The following is a 16,337-nucleotide window of genomic DNA, read 5'->3' on the forward strand; positions in this document are numbered from 1 at the left end:
GTTACATTCTTTGTTCAGAATGCAGCAGCAACAGACAATTCTTCCTTACAGCAGGGCTCTTTGGCAACAGTGAACAGGAATGCCATTGACTCTGCTTCTATTTAACCCTCCGAGTGCTAGCATTATTAGTCAGTCTCTGGGTTGATCCCATTGGAGAGTGCTCCATCAGCCACACTCCCATACTGAACACAGGTTTGTCAGTGTTGGTTATTGTACCATTGGCGTCTTTCTACTTCCTAGTCATACATAACGTAGGTCAGAGGTAGAGTTCAAATTCCGAGTTTTTCTTTTCAGTACTTTTATCTAAAATTCAAACAGAAATTGGAGTAAGGAGCTACTAGTGGCAGGAGGCCCCTCCCCTGAGACTTTTTTTGCTTGGAAGTTCTTCGTTTCCTGTTTACAATCAGGCTGTACTCCTACAACTTAGTCCAGGGCTATTTGCACACAGTTTGAAAGGTAGTAACTTACATAACAGTGGGGAGGAAAAGGGTAAACAGGCTGTAAGCTACCTGGACAAATTCACACTACTTGGCATAGCCTTGAGAACAGTAGTTGTCAAATGACTGAAGGTTGTGTTTTTAAAAATGTAACTAAAATAACCCATATGAAATAAATGAAAGAAGTGAGTAAAAATTAAAAGCTGCAAAACATGTATTAGAGAACCATTAAAAGAACTGTGTCACTTCCAAAACAACTGGATTAAAAACAACTTTAAGGCCAGTGAATTCTATGCTGTAAACATCTAAAAACACAGTCTTAAAACTTTTTATCCTTCTTTGTTTCTTTGTTTGTTTAGAGACAGGGTCTCACTGTGTAGCTCTGACTGTCCTGGAACTCACTATATAGACCAGACTGGCCTCAGACTGACAGAGATCCACCTGCCTCTGCCTCACAAGTGCTAGGATCGAAGGCATTTGTGCTATTCTTGAAACGTATAAAGTAAAAATTGACAAAACTGCAGGAAAAATTTGGCAAAACTTTCACAAATTTCTCTCACCTCTCGTAAATCTCATATTGTTAGAGAGAAGAAGACTGGAGTTTTGGAGTCCAATTTGATAATGTTTTGAAACAAAACCAGACATCACTCTACTCCACCTCCTCTTTAAAAAAAAAGTGAAATTAAAAAAAATTGAAAACTTACAGGATAGCCTAAATTATGAACTTAGATGTAGAAATGCTGAAAAAGGTGATTTTGTATCATACTTATTCATGTTTATACATCATAATATAGATTACTAGGAAATAGGTATAGAAATATAATATGTAGGAACAGAGGCATTGGATAAAAATGGATTATTATAACTTTTCCAAAATTGACTCTGTGGATGGACAAGCTGCAAAAGACTGAAAAATTTACATAAATATCATCAGCACAATACCAGGATAAGGATAAAAATATGGTAATTTCAGTGGATGCAGCATGAAAAGCTACTGGAATTCAACCACCTACCACTCATAAGAGAAAGCAAAGATGATAACACATTAAGAATGCAAATGGATTTCCTTTCTTCTAGTAAGAGGATTTGACTACGAACCTACTATAAAAGTTCTCAATTATCTGCCAATTTGTTATAACTATTCACGAAATAGTTAAGAATAAGATAATAGTGTTGGCTCTCAGTGTGTAGCCATACTAGGTGCTACAGGCATAGTCTCAATGTTGGAAGTAAAGAAACTATATGCAGAAGGACTGAACAGAAACACTCCTCCAAGGTCATATAACATGACATAATGGTCTTCTCTGCTTCTATAGCATTCATATCACATCCTCTAGTCTTTCATTCCTAACTTAGTATTGCAAATCCCTCTTCTTCTGTATTGATCATTTTGGGTATCAATTTTAATTTAGTTTTACCTAAATTTGTCTTATTTGTTCACTATTTGGGACAACCTTATTCCTGCATTAGAGACTTAATTTCCAAATACATTCTACATATTTATAGTATATATTTATAATATATTATATAAAATGTATTTTATATATTATATATTCCATTAAATTTCCACATACAGATATACACACATACACATCAATCAACCAATCAATGTATCTATAACCTAAGCTGATTACTTTCAGTAGGAGTCTATGAACACAAGCTGACATCAACGTGTGTTTTGGTTTTCCACCTGTGAATTATTATTTAACTTGGAAAAGAGTTGGATTCATGACTTGGAAATGATTTCTAATCACCCTGTTTACAAAGCTGGTCCTTTTATGTAGTGGTTGGGTGCTGCGGGCTCTGCTTTCTAAGGTTCCAGGAATGGGTTATTTCTGCTCTGCCCTCTTGCCTTCGGTGTAAGAAAGGCCTGATTCTAGCCCTGATCTTTGACTTTCAGCCTCTAGAATGGTTGGGGAATACATTTCTATCCATACTCAATATCACATATTCTATTATGCTAAATGAAGTGAGAGAAAAATTTGGGCAAAAAAAGTAGGGCTTTGCTTTCACAAATTCCCCAAACTGTGGAAATGGAATTAGGAGTGTACAGAATTAGGTAGAGGCTTAAACCGTGTTTAAGAGAATTAGGAAGAGCGTGCATTGCCATGCATAAAGCTGAGAGGGCAGCTTTCGGGGATGGGTTATAGAACAGAAGAGAGTATGGAAATTCCCAGTCTTCAGGTGTTAAGTTGTCATAAGCTAAATGAAGTAAAAATGTAATACACACATATATGCATTTCTTAATAAATTATATAATATGTGAATATAAAGGACACAGTCTGATAAGACTTAAATGGAGACAAGGAACAGGATATAGAACCTGGAGTAGAAGTCCTCTTTCCTGTAAAATGGCAAAGAACCTAGCTGAATTGTGTTCCTGTCCTTAAAATATAAGGCAGGTTGGAATTTGAAGTAAAGAATCAGTGTATTCAGCAAACACTTCAAAGAGTTTAAGGTCTCAGCATGTAATTGCTTAAATAGAGTTTTTAGAAGAGAGAAATAAAAATATAAACATTATAAATGTATTTTTAACATCAGAAAACTTCTCCGTCTGTCCATGAGAAAAATTTAAAAAGTAAGTTTAGGAGATAAAATCAAAAGTACTGTCAAGGAATGAGTTTTGAAAAAGAGAAAAATAATGTGTATGGGACCCATGGATTTCTATCTCTGTAAATTAAAAACTATAGTAGCCCTTTGGAGTTCAGTATATTGTATATTGGAGGCAGAGTCCAGAATCACTTTCCTTGAACCAAGGTGGAAAGGTTGGCAGGACCACATGTCTGTGGAGGATCAAGCAGTAATCTATTTCCTGCCTTTTGTGTCTTCTGGTGTCTCCTGGACTTAGGTCACCCTTTAGGGCTCTGACTTTTCTGTGTGTATAAGAACCACCCACCTCTTTCTTTTTAGGTTACAGTGGTCATATTTAGATGGAATTCAGGCAGAATAAAGCATCTTAAGATCTTTCCTTACAGCTGCGAAGTTGCCTTTTCCATATAAAGTGAGACTTACCGGTTCTAGGGGTTATAGTGTGAATATTTGAGAAGAAAGGTTTACACACACACACACACACACACACACACACACACACACACACTCTGAGGCTTCTTCCTTCACAATATTCTCTCTCAGTTTTTCTCTCTCTTACTTTCTTCCCAATAGAACACATCTTTCAGTAGCTTTAGTCAAAACATGCATGAGAAAATTGAGATCCTGTATTTTAAAAGCTTCATTTGTGACTGTGATTTCCTGCATAGACTGTTAGGATGAAAAGCAATGGTGTTTAGAAAGGATATTAGCGTAGCAGCACATGCCTCTTTTCTTGTTACTCTTCAAAAATAATGTTTTAAAAGACTTTGGAATTTAACTATCAATTTATTAATTATATTCAATGTCTGTCAGTAGTGTGAACTCATATGAAAATATGTTATTTAATTTGTGCTCTTATTTTTCAGTCTTATTCAATTTTTAAATCAAATAATTAAACAAATAGAGTGTAAAACCATAGCTTCAGACTGTTTCAGTCCTATGCAATTAGTAAGACAAAGTTTACAAAGAGAACACAGTCATATTTATCTCATAACAATAGGTGAAATATTTAATTGTCCTAGTTAGGGCTGTTTTTGCTTAATAAAACACCATGACCAAAGCAACTTAGGAAGGATTTAGCTTACACTCTCACTTCACTGTTCATCACCAAAGGAATTCAGTACAGGAACTCAAACAGGCAGGAACCTGGAGCTGGAGCTGATGCAGAGGCCACAGAGGGAAACTGCTTCCTGGCTTGCTCATGATGGTTTGCTCAGACTGCTTTCTTATAGAACACAGGACCACCAGCCCAGGGATGGCACCACCCACAATGGGCTGGGACCTCCCCCATTAATCTCAAATTAAGAAAATGTTTCATAGACTTGGCTACACTTTGATCATATGGAGAGAATTTTTCAACTGAGGCCTCCTTCTCTCTCGTGACTCTAGCTTGTTTCAAATTGACATAAAACCAACAGTACATGAGTAAAAGAAATGAAAGTTCAATGCTATTTTCATTTTTATAATATTTAATTTTGACTTGTTTATACTGAATCTTTTAATGGATATAGTATCTCTAATTGAGCAAATTAACTTATATATCAGAATCTAATACAATGATCTTAACTTTAAGTACCGGAATTTCAGCAAACACAAAGAAAACTTAACTGATAGATTTTATCATGTGAAATAATTTGTCAAATAAAGCATTCAGACTGCAATAAGCGTGCAACTCAATGAGGAAAAAATTAAAGCCCATCAAAAGTTACCAGCATTGGTGGAAAAAGTAGTTTTAGTGAAAAATAAAGCCTGTGGGGAAAATCCAACCCAAAGTGTCAAACTTTTCCAATTTATTAATATATGAAATATTGGAAGAATATTTCATGAACATAATTAAAGTTATAATAGCATAATAAAGGGAAGCATTCCTCATGAAGTATGATACCTTATTATTAATAGCAATAGCTAAAACATATTCAGAAACAGCAAAGCGGTTAATATAAATTAATGTGTCAACACTGCTCTTCTAGTTATTTTTATGTTCAGAAAGTTTTGTGGTTTTATAGACATATACTCTTGGGTTTCTTTTTTTTTTTTTGAAGTATTTTATTTTTGAAACTTTATTTTAACAATTACTGCTTTACAGGCATGTGTTGGTTTGATTAAAAAACGTCCCTCATGATCTGGTATTTGAACACTTGGTTACTATCTGGTGGCATTCATGGTTTTGGGAGGCTTGGGAGGTGTATCCCTGTTGGAGGAAGTACGTCACCAGAGGCGGGCTTTGAATGCGGATAGGTTTGCCTCACTTCCTGCACGTGCCTTCTGCTTTATGCTCATGGTAAAGCCCTCTCTCTTCATTTTTGCCGTAAAAACTGTGATAACTCATCTTCTTGGCAGATTAGAGTCGCTTTTTATTTCTTAATCTCTGAATTGCTGCAACGATCGATGTTTGTGGCTGGAGACTTCTCTCGTTATGGTAGACTTCATGCAACTTAGTTCTCTCTGGCAGATTTATTCTTCATGGAGGGAGGGGCATATTTCTTAGAAGGCCCTAAAACCTAATTTTATGGTTTTTCTCTGGTGTTAACGTTTTCACTCACTATTTTCTTTAATCATTTTAAACGTAAGGCTTTGTTCACATACTGCTTCTTTTGTTTTGGGCCATCTATAATCATTTCAGTTGCTGGGGAAAAAACTTTCAGCAAGATCAAAGGGCTACTTTTACAGACTTTTAGATTGCGGGCTTTTCCCCTTATCTAACACCTCCACTTTCCATCCTGTCTTACCCTGTTCGTGGAAAAACTTGCTGTAAAGTAGTTTTGCATTTCTGCTTGTATCTCTTCTCAAAACCAGTACTTGCATTATTTTCTCAGCTTGGGAATTCCTGTTCTATTAAATAATATGAATTCTGACTTTATACATCTGTGTTTTAAAGGAACAGGTCCTATCTTCTTATGGTGGAATGTTTTACATGTTTCTCCTTTCAGGCTTCGTTGTGGTTTCCCTAGGCTGCTGGACACATTTTTATGGTTTTTATATAACACAGCACAGAGTCTCTGCCTTGCAAGCACTCAACATTGTAGGTTGGCTTCAGAAGTAGACATGGAAGTCAGGATTTATGTGGAGTTGATTTATTAGTAAGTCTTGGGAGAAAGCAAAAACATGGAGAAATCAGACTGAATGGGCTTTGAGCCAAGCAATGGTAGAATGCCAAGGGAAATCCCACTGGGGAATGTTTGACTGGGGTCTGAAGGAAGGTTGACAGTCATTCTTTAAATCCATCCTCATTTTATGGGCATTTGAGTGATTACAGAGCAATCAAGGGCTTCCCTAGGAGGGATATGAATTCCCAGGATGTTCATTTTATACTATTGTTCAATGGAAGAACTAACAGCTTGAAGTAACCTTCTAAACAAAAACATTAAGTGAAGGTATACAGAGAGATAGTACACTGGAGTTGTCAAGAGTGCAAAAGAACCAAGACAGAGGAGTGGCTTGTCTATTGCAGCCCATCTTCTGACTGGGCCTAAGACTAGATCTAAATCCAGTATAAGTCTATATATGGACTGACCCATGGCTCCAACTGCATATGTAGCAGAGGATGGACTTTTTGGACACCAGTGGAAGGAGAAGACTTTGGTCCTGCCAAGGTTGGACCCCCAGTGCAGGGGAATATTGGGGGGAGGAAGGTGGATGGGGGCCACCCTTATGGGGGAGGGGGAGAAGGGATAGGGGGCTTATGGACAGGAAACCAGGAAAGGGAATAACATTCGAAATGCAAATAAGGAAATATATCCAATAAAAAAAAATCTATGTGCAGGTCTAGCCCTTACTGTCATTGCATTGGTGAGAATACCCCTGTGTCCACCACATCCTCTGTTTGAACTCCTCTGAGATTTCAGCAACACCTTTATTCTTATAGTAAAAAATAAAATGGTGTCAGCTTGCCCATTTTTATGATCTTGAAACAGGAAGGTATCAATCTCAGTGCCTTCCTCCAGGGCATGAGAAATGGAATGCAGTATGTATAACTTAAAAGAGGGAGGGAGGGATGGAGGGAGAGGGAGAGAGAGAGAGAGAGAGAGAGAGAGAGAGAGAGAGAGAGAGAGAGAGAGAGAGAGAATACATTTCATTGACTATAAATCGATGGCATAGGCAATTAAAAGAAACAACTTGGATTCCTTTAAAATGACCGAGACTCTTTGCAAGCTACTAGGAAGAATTTTGAAGTTAGGTTGGTCCTCAGGTAGTGTGTGGAGTGTAGAGTGATTTGAAATTACTAGAGAAATTACTAGATTGTCTTATAAAAGTACAAGTAGGTATTTTCTGTAAAATACAGACTCCCGACTATTTTATTAGTAACATGCTGAAGACAGCACAAAATGCCTTACCAAATCCATGTTGCTGCAATCATGTAATTTCCCAAGGGTAAGAAAAATAAAACTTAGGTGATGGCAGATTCCATACCCTTTTATTACTTTGCTCCCTGCTTTCTAAATAGAGTGACCTGACAGACACAGGCAAAGCAAAATGACACATAAACGAAGCCCACGATCTTATTATTGATGCATGACTCTTCCTTTACAGGGCCTGATCTGATTTGTAGAGCTGTGCAGGAAGAGATATATTCTCTCTCTCTCTCTCTCTCTCTCTCTCTCTCTCTCTCTCTCTCACTGTGTGTGTATGTGTGTGTGTGAGAGAGAGAGAAGAGATAGGAGAGATAGGAGAGATAGGAGAGATAGAGAGAGAGAGAGTATGTATGATTGTGTGTGTCTGTGTGTCTGTTTCTCTCTGTGTGTCTGTGCAGGCGATCCTGTTTTTAATAGATTTGAGGAGATCTGACTACCATTCCTTTGTTCGTCTCTGGAGCTACAACTTACGTCAAAGGATTTGTTTTTCTCCTCAAAGTGCTTTAAACTGTCCACACTTTCTAAAACAAAATAACAAGATGAAGACCAAGGGAAATGACACATGAACAAGTTACTGGTATCATGTCCACTAAGCTGTAGGATCAGACCTGGGTGGACCACCGGTTTTTCAGTTCAACTTCTGCTGTCTTAAAGGTTCCATGGCGCCCTTTAGACCCAGTTGCATGAAAATCACACTTGGCCACACTAGTGGTATAGAGTAGTCAGGTGATGTAATGATGTATATGGATGTAATGATGTAATGATCCATCACAGACAGTAAATAAATGGAGTGCTCCTGACACTATTTTAACACTGGTGCTTTGCTATGAGTAACCACTTATGGAACTTATATTTCTGTTAGCTACCTTTACAGTAACTTAACAGTACACATGACAGATGCAGTCTGCTTTCTGTTCTGTTTCTTCCCTCCCTCATTCCCTCCTCCCTCCTTTCCTTCCATAGGTCTATGTGTTAGATTCATATTTGCAACCTATTAAAATAACTCCCATTGCTGCCATATGTATTATTAAATCAGGAAATACAATCTCTCTAAAACACCAAATGAAAATACACAGACATTTACAGAAGCCTTTCCAGGTCTCAGCCAGACCCCCAGGGACTCAGTGCGCTGGTATTTTAAGCAACCTACTTCCTCTCTTTCAAGAAGGGTGAAAGAAAATTATGTCCTAATTCCAGACACTATGGCGCTCCATGTACTTTGCTTATTAATTTACTATAACGCTAAGCTAAAGCATGCATTTAGCTTTTTATCATAAAAGAATCATACATTTAAAATAAAACAAACTAAACTATAGACACAAATGCAGTAAGGGCATTTTGCCAAGTAGAATTGCCAAGTTTTTGAGATACGCTAGGCTAATAGGCCATTCATCACTCAATCATGGTCAGTTAATAGTCCCCGTTGATTTTATTATATAAAGGTTAACAATAGACAGACCAGTTCTGGTCTATTGTGAAGTCTATGTCTGTGTTTTAAATCATATTCCTAAAAAAAGCCTTTTGAAACAGACACTGGCCACTTTTACTTGCAAATGACATTTGTTGAGGACTTCCTATGAACATAAAGGCCACCAGACTCTTTACAAGAAGAGAATCATGTCAAATGATGCCCCTTCTCTCTCTTTTTGTTTATAAAACAAAAAAGCAAAGGATTAATATTTTTCTGTTTCTTTTCACACAGAATGAGTGTCTTTTCTGGGAAACAACAGAAAATGTATTAAGAAGCTCAAACTGCCCCTGGGATTAGATGGTACTGTGTAAGAGCTGTAGCTTTTGATGTGTGTCCTAGGAATGTTATCCCAGTGATATATGCAAGGTTTGAACACTTCTGCAAATCACAGGTATTGCCAGGAAAGGACCACAAGCTCGTCTTTACTAGGAAATCCCAGGACCTGTGTGAGAATTAAATACATTGATATGGTTGTAAATATCACTGCACACATACAACTGAATAAGACTCAGGGAAGCCCTTTGTGTGTGACCTAGTGAGTGATTATCTGTCACTAGGATTTCTGAGGCACACACTCGGTCCTGGTCTATGGATCATGTGCACTTAGCTCTTGACAGTCAGTAGCTAGTCATACGTTACTCTATCATGATGTCAGCCACACGGAACTTTAGTTGCTGCTATTGTTTGGTTCGTGTCTCATGGATAATACAAACCTAAACCATAAAGAATTAAGTTGGGTGCACAAAAATAACGGTCTGCAATATTAGAACAATTTTTGGACCCATCTCTACCCAACCCCTGAACCTACCCACATCTTTTCTACTCTGCCACAATGCCTCCTTAATCCAGTAAATTTCTAATCTCATGTGTGGATTAGGTAACAGCTTAGGCGAACTCAAATCTTGAGTCTTTCTCATTCACTGTTCTAACCTTGGCTTCTTTCTCTTTGGTCTTAGTTCAATTCAATATCAGACATTTCAGTGAAGTGATACGAAGGGCCTGGGGCAATGCGAGGCAAGAATTAATTGAACTCGGGCTGTCAGAACAAGCAGGGTGAGTCTGACTGGGCAGGTGTCGCTGAGGACATGACAGTTTATAGGGAGATATGACAACATTTCTGTGGAATTGATAGTGAGTTGTAGAGTTTGTTTTGCAAAACTGGTTTTAGTATTAAGTATGTTTCATATCTTTCAGAGCAGGAAAGGTGTCGGTAGGTTCAGGGGCTGGATAGAGATGGGTCCAAAAATTGCTCCAATACGATGGTCATTATTTTTGTGCAACTGACATAAATCTTCACGATTTAGATTTTTATTATCAATGAGGCTAAAATGAAACAGTAGCAGCAACTAAAGTCGTACAGTGCCGTCATAAGAGAAGAGCAACCTGTGGGTACTGAATGTGAAGAACTATGCTAGACATGAGCTATAGATTACAACAGAGTGTGTGCTTCATAAAGCCTGTGGAAGATAGTCAGTCACTTGGATGTGTACAAAGAACATTCAATATCACTTAGAAAGGAGATTTCCCAAAAGAGAGAAAGCATATTTCTAGGGAAGCATGCGATAGGAATTTGGTTTGTTGAGTTTTGGACTTGTCCTTCAAATGAGGATGCGTAGAAAGCTGGAAATAATGCAGTTGCCAGAAGAAGAGGGATGTGTATAAATACTGCGCAGGCCAGTGATGTTACAGCAGAAAGGGTGAGGGGGAAATGGCTGAGGAGGAATTACAAGCAGTATTAAAGATGTGGGTTTTTACCCCCAGCACTGAAAATCCATTGAATGGTTTCTAGGTGAAGGGTAATGTAATTAGATTTCATGCCTACTTGTCAGAAAAACAGCTTATGGAAGCTAAGGTAATCATGAGATATTTGTATAGTCCAGGTGAGAAAGTGGCCACTTTGGCCAGGATGCTGTAGGATTAGGGACAGAAGGGACTACTTTGTGATTTTATGATCGACTGGATGAGTGTGCTGTTGAGATGGAGGGCCCAGGCCTGACGGGGCTGTACAGATGATTACATGGTGTTGTCTTTTGAGAGAAAAAAAACTGCTGCAAGGGAGAAAAAATATGTGATCTTGGTCTTAATGTATATATTTGAAAACTTTGAAAAACATATATCCATACTTACAGGAGCATTTGAGTTTTGGAAAAGACCTTATTTGTGATAGCCAGACACTGGAAACAACCCAGATGTCCCACCACAGAAGAATGGATACAGAAAATGTGGTTCATTTACACAATGGAGTACTGCTCAGCTCTTAAGAACGAGGACATCCTGAATTTCACAGGCAAATGGATGGAGCTAGAAAATATCATCCTAAGTGACGTAACTCAGATCCAAAAGGACATGCATGCTATGTTATCACTAATAAGTGGATATTAGACAAAGAAAAGTACACAATGTCTAAGATATAGTTTACAGAACTCAAAAAGATAAAAAAGCTGAATGACTCAAGTGCGAAAGCCTCAGTCTCACTTGGGAGAGAGAAGAAAGCACACAATGGGGGAGGGAGGGAGAGAGAGGGGAAAAGGGATGGAGTTTGGGGGGAGAGGGGAACATGATCTGGCATTGGGTTGGGAGAAGAGGACTGAAGCCCTGAGGGCCAGCAGAAAGAATGGAAACAGGCGACCTTGGGAGGAAGGAGGTGGAAAGGATGCTCTAGAATGTACGAGAGACCTGGGAAGTCAGAGATCCTCAGGACTCAAAAGGGAAAACCCTAGATGAAGTGTCCTACAGCAGGGAGAGGGAACTTATTGAATCCACCTCTAGCAGAAATACAAGGCATCAAGTGAGTGATGGGGATGCTATCCCACAGTCAAAGATTTGACCCATAATTCTTCCTGTCTGAAAGAAATGCAGGGATGGAAATGGAGAAGAGCTTGAGAAAAAGAAGGTCCAGGGACAGGCCCAAAGTGGGATCCAGTTCAAGGGGAGGTCCCAAGACCTGACACTATTACTGAGGCTATGGGGCATCCACAGAAAGGGACCTATCATGACTGCCCTCCAAAAGACCCAATAAGCAACTAAAAGAGTCAGATGCAGATATGTGCACCCAACCAATGAACAGAAGCTGCTGAGCCCTCTGGTTGAATTAGGGAAAAGCTGAGGAGGAGGGCAACCCTGCAGGAAGACCAGGAGTCTCAATTAACCTGGACCCCTGAGATCTCTCAGATACCGGATCACAAATCAGGCAGCTAAGATGAGGCCCCCAACACATACACAGCAGAGGACTGCCAGGTCTGTGTTCAGTCAGAGAAGATGCACCTAACCCTCAAGAGACTGGGGGCTCCAGGAAGTTTAGAGGTCTGGTGGGGTGAGGACATCCTTGTGGAGGGCAGAAGAGGTATGGGGTGTGGAACACTGTGGGGGGGCGGACAGGAGGGGAATAAATCTGGAGTGTAAAAATAAATAAATAAATAGAAAGATTGCCTCATGATCCTTATGTTACATGTTATTAACAACCTCTCATTCTTCTTTATAGCATATATTGATTTTTAAGATATATTTTTATTATGTTATTTAAATGTTTTATTTGTTGATACTTAATATTATTACATCAACTCTCCCTTCCCTTTTTCCTCTCTCTCTAAAGCCTCTCATATCCCTCTTATTGCTCTCTTTACAATATATACACACACACATATATATATTATATATATATATATATAGTGTTACAGTGTGTGTGTGTGTGTGTGTGTGTGTGTGTGTGTGTGTGTGTGTGTGTTTTCTTCCTAAATACATAGGGTCTCTTTGTATAATATTACTTGCATGAACATTTTCAGGCTTCACCATTTGGTACTGGATAACCAGTCATTGTGCTCTTTCCTTGGTGACACTATTTCCTGGGTAAGACTCTCAACATTCCTTATTCCGTAATTGCCTATTTTTCTTTTTTTAGAGTTGAGGCCTCGGGGGCTTTCCTTAGTCATTTTAGCATTCCTGTTATTGTTGTCCTTGCTCAACTCATGTTTAGGTGCTCTTGTTGGTGAGACTATGGGTGTAGCTTTTAACATTTCTAGGAGATGTAGTCTCACAGCACCCTCCCTGTTCCTCTGCCTCGTACAGTCTTCCCACTCTGCTTCTTCGGTGATGGCTGAGCCACAGATGCTACAGTTGTGTTGTAGATGCATCATTTGAGATGATATCCAAAACACTGCATTCTGACTGGTTGCGATTTCCTGTAACGGTCTTCGTCTATTGCAAAGAAAAGTCTCCTTGACAAGGGGTGAAGGCTATACTTAATAAGGACAGATATTGAGAATATCATTAGGAATATGTAGAGTAAGTAAAGTGGTAGTTGTAGCTTCTTCTCAGATACCTTTCAACATTTGCATAAAATAAAAAACATGTCTAGACAGCGATGGGAGCTCATTTTATTTCACGCACTCTTTGTTCTTGTAGTTTTGGCCGCATCGTCTTCTTTTTATTTACTTTGAGATTACTCTGGCCTTTCCATGTGTTGTGATATATTTGCTTGTTTAGTTCTAATTAGTTGTATTTTCATCTGGAAACAGTTCCAAATGAATAAATACCAAAAAGGAGAAGTCTATGATCATAATAGGGGCCTGATACATTGTCAGTCAGTTTCATATCCCTAGAAATTTGTTTTATGACGATAGCTTTTTCCTTTGTCAGTTTATCCCAAATAAATAATAATCACCATTTATGCTTAAACATACAACTTAACATTTTTTTAAAGATTTATTTATTTTTATTTATGAGTACACTGCAGCTGTCTTCAGACACACCAGAAGAGGGCATCGGATCCCATTACAGATGGTTGTGAGCCACCATGTGGTTGCTGGGAATTGAACTTGGGACCTCTGGAAGAGCAGTCGGTGCTCCTAACCACTGAGCCATCTCTCCAGCCCACAACTTAACATTTACTTCAGAACAAGATATAGCTCACAAAATGATATCAGATTAAAAATGTGATTTAACTTCTGGAAGACAGTGGATTGGCAGTTGATGTGTTCTTTTTCTGCTTTCCCTTGACTGCTTATGCTGACTGAATTAATCTGATATAAAGACAGGGAAGTGATAGTAAAGGAAAAAAAGCTATGAAAATTTACCAGAAGCAAAGAAGTCAAACAAGCAATGAGGAAAATGTAGTGGTTAGTAATGTCTGAAAAGACTTCAAATGAGATGCTTTTTGACTCCAAAGACCCTCAGCTTGCTATGTTGAATACAGGAAGTACTCTGAGATTTGGTTGGCTTAATTTATGAGTCAGCTTTTCCTATAATAGATTAATTCTATTTAGCATTGTTCTACAAGGTTCTGGTCAGACTACATGCAATGAGTTTTCATAATTTACCAGCAGCTCAGAAGAAGCACAAAGTACATACACTCTAGCTTGGAGAAATAAAGAAAATAACTAATAAATTATAATTTTTAGTGTTCCCAGAGCTATGAATTCATAACAATGAAAATGGATTTGATGTGGCCCTGATGGAAACTCAATTGTTCACGTTGCCTCACAGGATCATTGTGTGAGAGATTGCAATCCTTGCTTCCACAACACATTCTGCAACTGATGGCAAAAGTACCCTACATTATGTTCAGTATGACATAATTAATACACTGTGTGAATGTGTACCTTCTGTTGCAGTGTCTATGAGCTCTAATCACAAGGTCAGACAAAGAGATCCTAGCTGATATCTGGATTCTAGCTATGGTAACTATTTATGTCATCTTAATATCTTTCACTGTAGAGTCAATTATTCTTTTCTGCATTATATAATTATCTTCTATTGTGTAATAGGCTATGCCCCTCTGATAGTTGCAAATCCAGTGTTTTGAATGAATTATTTGTGTTCTTGAAATTATTTTTCTATTTATTTAGAAAACTGCTCTATCTTTAGTTCTTATCCGAATTCTTTCTGTTTTCCATGCTGCTTTCATATTTCCTTGTTTCTTTTCCAGGCCAATAAGCATGTAAGCCAAAAGTCAACAAATACACAAAAGTATGTTTTTTTTCTTTAATAAATTTGGCTTCCTTGGGATTAGTTCCTCTCATTGTTATAGCCTTTGTAAACTTGACACAAACCTAAACACACTGGGGAAGAAAACATCTCAGTTGAGGAATTGCCTGCCTCAGATTGGCCTGTGGACATTTTATTTAAATTATATAGTTCCATGTTTTACATCAAAGGGCTTTAATGGCTGAATCCTTCAAACTTCACTGACTCAACACAATTCTCTCTCTCGGACTGGTTCCACTCTCCTGTCTGCAGCCCTCCTCAGCAGATATTCCGTGGCTGTCGACCTTCTAACATCTGGGGATCTCCAATACAATCTAGGCATCACTTTCACAGTTGATGTAATCACTTCTCAAGGCCTCTATGTAATTCAATGACTCCCCTGGCTTCTGTGGCTACCCTTAACCATGGAGAAAGATCCCACAGTCTCTTTAGTCTTCATGACTCTAGAGTCAGAACCATGTGTCCATTTATACCACATTCACCTGTCCCTTTGGGATGACGACTGGTACCCTCCTTGAATTACTTTTGAACAACATTTTCTTTTTTGGCCTACTTGTTCTTTTTCATTGTAGACCCACATAAGAGTGGTTTCCAATAACCACACGACTGAGTCAATGTTACTGACTTGAAATCGCCTCTGCTAAGAAAGTTAATCTAAAATTCTTCAATTTAGTATCAGGAAGATTCCTAGGACAACGGCAGAAAGCAGCCACATTCTTTGCCCAAAGATTATAAAACTGGTATCTACTGAAGCAGCCATCACTGAGTCTACATGGGTCTGTGCTGAGTCCTCTGCATATGTATGTGGTTGTTTAACTTGAACTTTTGGTGGGGCAAGTCTCATAACAGTGAGAGTAGGGGTATCTCTGACTCACTTGCCTCCCCTTAGGATCCCTTTTCTTCTCCTGGGTTGCCCATTCAGCCTTGATATGAGAGCTTATATATAGCTTTTTTTGCATGTTGCTATGCTGTGTTCAGTTGATATCCCTGGGAGACCTCCTCTTTTATGAAGGGAACATATGGAGCCACAGTGAATCCAGGGAAGCAGGGAGGTGGTGGGGAGAACTTGGAGAAGTGGAGGGTTCAGGGGCTGTGGCTTGGATGTACTGTATTACTGGATGAGAAAAGGAGAGAGAGAGAGAGAGAGAGAGAGACAGAGACAGAGACAGAGACAGAGACAGAGATGGAGAGAGACACACAGAGAGAGACACAGAGAGAAAGAGACAGAGACACAGAGACAGGGAAATGGACAGAGACAGAGAGAGACAGAGACAGAGACGGAGAGAGACACAGAGAGACAGAGAGAAAGAGACAGAGACAGAGACACAGAGACAGGGAGAGAGACAGAGACAGAGAGACAGAGACACAGAGAGACAGGGAGAGAGAGACAGGGAGAGAGACAGAGACAGAGAGATACAGAGAGAGACAAAGAGACAGAGAGACAGAGACAGAGAGAGGCATTATCTCTAGCTTGGTTGCTAATTTTGTTTCCCTATGAAACCTTGT

The sequence above is a fragment of the Rattus norvegicus genome, chromosome 2, assembly GCF_036323735.1.
Source record: "Rattus norvegicus strain BN/NHsdMcwi chromosome 2, GRCr8, whole genome shotgun sequence".
NCBI lineage: Eukaryota > Metazoa > Chordata > Mammalia > Rodentia > Muridae > Rattus > Rattus norvegicus.